At 50.4% G+C, this 6,000-nt stretch overlaps 1 long non-coding RNA gene across 1 annotated transcript in view; it reads left to right on the top strand.

The window, feature by feature from the left end:
* The first annotated feature begins 532 nt into the window (after positions 1–532).
* The window catches only part of LOC132814119 (uncharacterized), a 28,075-nt gene continuing 22,607 nt past the window's right edge, over positions 533–6,000 (top strand). Inside the window, exon 1 of the long non-coding RNA XR_009644312.1 lies at positions 533–753. This is a non-coding gene — a long non-coding RNA (uncharacterized LOC132814119). The remainder of the gene's footprint in view (positions 754–6,000) is intronic.

The following is a 6,000-nucleotide window of genomic DNA, read 5'->3' as shown; positions in this document are numbered from 1 at the left end:
CCGCCCCCAGCCTGACCCTCACTACCACCCACACACCGCCCCCATCCTGACCCTCACTGCTCTCCACTCACCGCCCCCAGCCTGACCCTCACTACCACCCACACAGAGATTTTTTCCCGGGGCAGAAATTGTGAACACGAGGTGTCATAGTTTTAAGCTGGTTGTAGGAAAGTATAGAGGGGATGTCAGAGGTGGGTTCTTTACACAGAGAGCTGTGAGAGCATGGAATGCGTTGCCAGCAGCAGTTGTGGAAGCGAGGTCATTGGGGACTTTTAAGAGACTGCTGGACATGCATATGGTCACAGAAATGTGAGGGTTTGTACATTAAGTTTATGTTCCATAAGGATCAATTTTCGGCACAACATCGTGGGCTGAAGGGCCTGTTCTGTGCTGTACTGTCCTATGTCCTATGTTCTATGAAGTGTATCTGTACCTTTCGACCATCTGCACCCTGTACTGACAGATAGGGCTCCCTCAATACCTTAGAAACCATCCCCCAGTATGTTTATCCCCAGAACACCTCGTAAACCTGTTTGTCAACTTTCAGCAGAAGCAGCCTCAGGGCATTGAGCACAGACTGAATGACTCAGTGACGCTTGGATCAGCTCAGATCAAATTCTCAAGCAAACAGATGGCTGGGGATATTCAGTAACAACGGTGAGGAGAGAGAGGAACAATTCACATTTCAAGTGACCCTTCCTCAAAACGGTCTGTTCTGTAGGAGCTTTCCCGCAGAAATCACTGGATTGAAAGGTGAACTCTGTCTCTGTCTCTTTCTCCCTCTCCCATCAGAGATGCTGCCGGACATGCTTAGCTTCTTCAGCAATCTCTGTATTGATGTTTCAGGTCTCCAGCGGGTCCGTACAGATTGGTTTTAGTGTTGAATTCTCAAGCTTGCTCTGTTCAAGGGATTGAATCCCCTCTGCTACAAAGTGGGGTCAGTTATCTCAGCTAACTGGATCGTGATGCCAACACTGTTGGCTCAATCTCTATCATGTCTGAAATTACCATGAAGGCCCAAGCTTCTCAACCTCGCCCCTCACCTGAGGTGTGTCACCCACCAGGCCTCTCTCTCTGACAGGACAGCAGCTCTCGGGTCCTCCTGGTCTATACTAACTTTCCAACTTTAAAAAGGTACTCCAGGAAGAGAGCTCTTTACAGGGTTCAGGTCAAAATCCTGGAGCTCCCTCCCTGACATCACTGTGGGGCACCCAGGGACTGCAGCAGGAGAGTACAGCTCACCCCCACCTTCCAGGTAACTATTAGAGGGGGTGGGAATCACATGCAAGCCCCATTTGAAAATAAGTTTATTACAGGGTGACGGTGGATGGTCACTAAGACAGTTTCTGTCCCTGTGCTGAAATCAGCATAACGATGAAGCAAAGGGTGGGTTGAAGATGACAGTGATAGCCTTTCGTAGGTTGGTGTTTATTGGAGTTTGTATTGACAGTATGAATGTTTGAGCACTTATTCAAGGGCATGCAGGAAGCTGCCAGAGGAAGTAATCGGGGCTGGTACAATTGTGATATTTGAAAGCCATCAGGATGAGTATGTGAATAGGAAGGGGTCAGAGGGATATCAGCCAAGTGCTAGCAAATGGAATGAAATGAGATGAGAATATCTGGTTGGTATGGTCACGTTGGACAGGAGGGTCTGTTTCCAAGCTGTGTACCTCTGTGACACTGTGCCTCTGAATAGTCTATTACAGAGAGTTTCAGACAGGGCCTGGACTGTGTGTCTCGCTCATACTTCCTCAGAATCTGCAAACCCTATGTCTCCACATTTCCACAAGACTCCATGAAATAGAAAAAAGAGGGTCAGTGCTGAGGGAGTGCTGCACTGTCAGAGGGTCAGTGCTGAGGTAGTACTGCACTGTCGGAGGGTCAGTACTGAGGTAGTGCTGCACTGTCGGAGGGTCAACAATGAGGGAGTGCTGCACTGTCGGAGGGTCAGTACTGAGGGAGTGCTGCACTGTCGGAGGGTCAACAATGAGGGAGTGCTGCACTGTCGGAGGGTCAGTACTGAGGGAGCATGCACTATCCAAAGTTCAGTACTGAGGGAGTGCTGCACTGTCAGAGGGTCAGTACGGAAGGAGAGCTGCACTGTCAGAGTCAGTTCTGAGGGAGAGCTACACTGTCAGAGGGTCAGTACTGAGGGAGTGCATCACTATCAGAGGATCAGTGTGGAGGGAGTGCAGCATTGTCAGGGGGTCAGTGTGGAGGGAGTGCAGCATTGTCAGGGGGTCAGTGTGGAGAGAGTGCAGCATTGTCAGAGGGTCAGTGTGGAGGGAGTGCAGCATTGTCAGAGGGTCTGTGTGGAGGGAGTCCAGCATTGTCAGAGGATCAGTGTGGGGGAGTGCAGCATTGTCAGAGAATCAGTGTGGAGGGAGTGCAGCATTGTCAGAGGGTCAGTGTTGGGGGAGTGCAGCATTGTCAGAGGATCAGTGTGGAGGGAGCGCAGCATTGACAGAGGATCAGTGTGGAGGGAGTGCAGCATTGTCAGAGGGTCAGTGTTGGAGGAGTGCAGCATTGTCAGAGGATCAGTGTGGACGGAGAGCAGCATTGTCAGAGGATCAGTGTGGAGGGAGTGCAGCATTGTCAGAGGGTCAATATGGAGGGATTGCACCATTGTCAGAGGATCAGTGTGGAGGGAGTGCAGCATTGACAGAGAGTCAGGACGGGGGGATTGTTATGCAGTGAGAGAGTCAGTAGTGATGAAGTGCGCACTCTCTGAGGGTCAGTGCTAATGGATGGCCATGCTGTCAGAGTGTCGCACTGTGAGAGGGTTACTACTGATGGAGCGCCACACTCTGAGGTGGTTAGTACTGAGGGATCACCGCGCTGTGAGGGGGTCAGTACTGATGGAGCGCCACACTGTGTCGGACAGTCAGTACTGAGTAATTGCCGCATTGCCAGAGGGTCAGTACTGAGAGGGTGATGGACTGTCAAAGGGTCATTACTGAGGGAGCGCTACACGGTCAGTGTGTCAGTTCTGAGGGAGTGTTGTTTCAGAGGGTCAGTACTGAGGGAGTGCTGCACTGTCAGAGGGTCAGTACTGAGGGAGTGCTGCACTGTCAGAGGGTCAGTGTGGAGGGAGTGCTGCACTGTCAGAGGGCCAGTGTGGAGGGAGTGCAGCATTGTCAGAGGGTCAGTGTGGGGGGAGTGCTACATTGTCAGAGGGTCAGTGCTGAGGGAGTGCTGCACTGTCAGAGGGTCAGTACTGAGGGAGGGCTGCACTGTCAGGGAGTCAGTGTGGAGGGAGTGCAGCATTGTCAGAGGGTCAGTGTGGAGGGAGTGCAGCAGTGTCAGAGGGTCAGTGTGGAGGGAGTGCTGCAGTGTCAGAGGATCAGTACTGAGGGAGTGCTGCACTGCCAGATGGTCAGTGTGGAGGGAGTGCACCATTGTCAGAGGATCAGTGTGGAGGGAGTGCAGCATTGTCAGAGGATCAGTACTGAGGGAGTGCTGCAATGTCAGAGGATCAGTACTGAGGGGGAGCTGCACTGTCAGAGGGGCGGTATTGAGGGAATGCTGCACTGTCGGAGGGTCAGTCCAGAGAGATTGCAACACTCAGAGGTTCAGTACTGATGTAATACTGCACTGTCGGAGGGTCAGTACTGAGGGAGAGCTGCACTGTCGGAGGGTCAGTACTGAGGGAATGCTGCACTGTTGGAGGGTCAGTACTGAGGGAGAGCTGCATTGTCAGAGGGTCAGTACTGAGAGGGTGATGGACTGTCAAAGGGTCATTACTGAGAGAGTGCGGCACGGTCAGTGTGTCAGTTCTGAGGGTGTGTTGTTTCAGAGGGTCAGTACTGAGGCAGTGCTGCAGTGTCAGAGGATCAGTACTGAGGGAGTGCTGCACTGTCAGAGGATCAATACTGAGGGAGTGCTGCACTGTCAGCGCATCAGGCTGGGGGATACCTGCATTGTAAGAGAGTCAGTACTGAGTGAGTGCCACACTGTCAGATGGGCTGAATGGCTTAATTTCTGCTCTCATGTCTTGTGGTCTACGAGGAATATCTGGAATTGTTCAGTACATTTCTGCTTCTGCGTCCTACAGACCCTGCTCAGCAATGATTCCCGTGTCCAGATTCCAGAGACTGTGTTCAAACAGACCGTCTTCATTTGGTTTTTGAACTTGAAGAGGTTCCATCCTCTTTTCCCAGGGTTGGAGGGTTCGTTTCACGTGACTGACCTGCCAGCTCAAAGGGATATTTTCATGCTGCAGGGCTGAGGTTTATTCCTCAGCTTCCGTCTGCTCATCCCAAATGGATCCCACTGCCCCACACTCAGCACAGTCGTGTGTTTCTTATTTGTGAGCTTCCCAATGCTAATCCACTTCCAGAATGACATCCACACTCCTCCAAATCGTATCGCAGGGTAATTGTCTGGGAGAGAGGAGGGCTAAGAGGGGAAATAAAAACCTGAAAGTTCCTTACAGTGACATTAAGGGTGAATTGATAATGACAGAAAGAGTTGGCTGTGGAAGACAGTGAGAGTCTGTGCATGGACCCAGAGGGTGTAGTGAATGGATGCATTTTGTCAGTGCTCACTGGGACAGGGTTGATAATAAATCGTGGAGATGCTCTGTGATACAATTAAATGAGTAAACATATATAGAGAGAGATGGTTCTGAGTGGTCTGGCCTTCTTACAACCCAATAAATCTCCAAAGACGGGGGAAATGTATCTCAGTTTACCGAATGAGGTGATGGAGGAAGTGACAGGTACACTAGCAAACATTTCCAAATCCCCTCTGGCCACAGGAGGGGTGTCTGCAGACTGACCATGTGGTACTGTTATTCAAGAGGGAGCATGGGATATACCAGGCAGCTCCAGGCCGGTCAGGCTAATATCGTGGGTGGGACGTCTGTTGGAAGCAATTTTGGGAGATAGAATTAATCAGCATTTAAAGAGACTGGATTTCATGGAGAACAGTCAGAATGGTTCTGTTAAGGGGAGGTCAGGTCTGACCAATAGGATTGCACTGTTTAAGGAGGTGACCAGGTGTGTAAATAAGGGCAATACTTTCCTGTCGCCTGCTTGGAGGTCAGTGAGGCTTTTATCAGGATCCATACCGGAAACTGACAGTGAACACAAAAACTCCAGATCCCAGGAATTTGGCGCAGAATGCTGAGTGCCAGGAAGCAGACAGTGACGGCCCAATGAGAAATCTCTGTCCGTTCATGTCTCACTGTTGGGGACTTGCTGATGTGGCTGATAGAAAAGATGTAGGTTTGAATGGTGGATGGTTAATCATTGGGTTCATGAATGATATGAAGATTGGTTGGGTGATAAATACTGAGGAGGATAGCCTTAGGTTACAGAAGGATGGAGATGGCCTTGTCAGATGGACCGATCAGTGACAACGGGTGAGGTGCCTGAAGACTGGAGGGTGGTTAATGATGGGCCATTATTGAAGTAAGGCTGCAAAGAACAGCCATTGTACTATGGAGCTGTGAGCCTGATGGCAGTGGTGGGTCAGCTGTTGGAGGGCATTCTGAGAGACAACTTACATACATTTGGAAAAACAAGAATTGATTAGGGATGGTCAGCTTGGCTTTGTTTGTGGAAATGATGTGTCCAACTTGATGGAGCTTTTGAAGGGATGACCAAGGAGACAGATGAGAAGGTTTCACATGGGAGACTGCTTAGTAAAAGGTTAGATGAGATGACATCCAGGGAGAGAGGACAGCACGGTGCCTCAGTGGTTTGATTCTAACTCCCGGTGACTGTCTGTGTAGAGTTTACACATTCTCTCTGTATCTGTACGCGTTTACACCGGGTGCTGCAGTTTCCTCCCACAGCCCAAAGATGCCATGGGAAATGCAGCATTACAGGGATAGAGTAGAGGATGTGAGTCTGGGTGGGATGCTGTTCAGACAGTCAGTGTGGGGCCAATGGACGGAATGGCTTGCTTCTACACTGTAGGAATTCTAAAATTAATCCAGAGAGACAAGTCATGTTCTGGGAACATGGGCTCCAACCTTGAACAGGGGTGGATG

This window comes from Hemiscyllium ocellatum, unplaced genomic scaffold (genome assembly GCF_020745735.1).
Source record: "Hemiscyllium ocellatum isolate sHemOce1 unplaced genomic scaffold, sHemOce1.pat.X.cur. scaffold_686_pat_ctg1, whole genome shotgun sequence".
NCBI lineage: Eukaryota > Metazoa > Chordata > Chondrichthyes > Orectolobiformes > Hemiscylliidae > Hemiscyllium > Hemiscyllium ocellatum.
The sequence above is the reverse complement of the archived record's forward strand: the minus strand, read 5'-3'. Positions and strand labels throughout refer to the sequence as shown.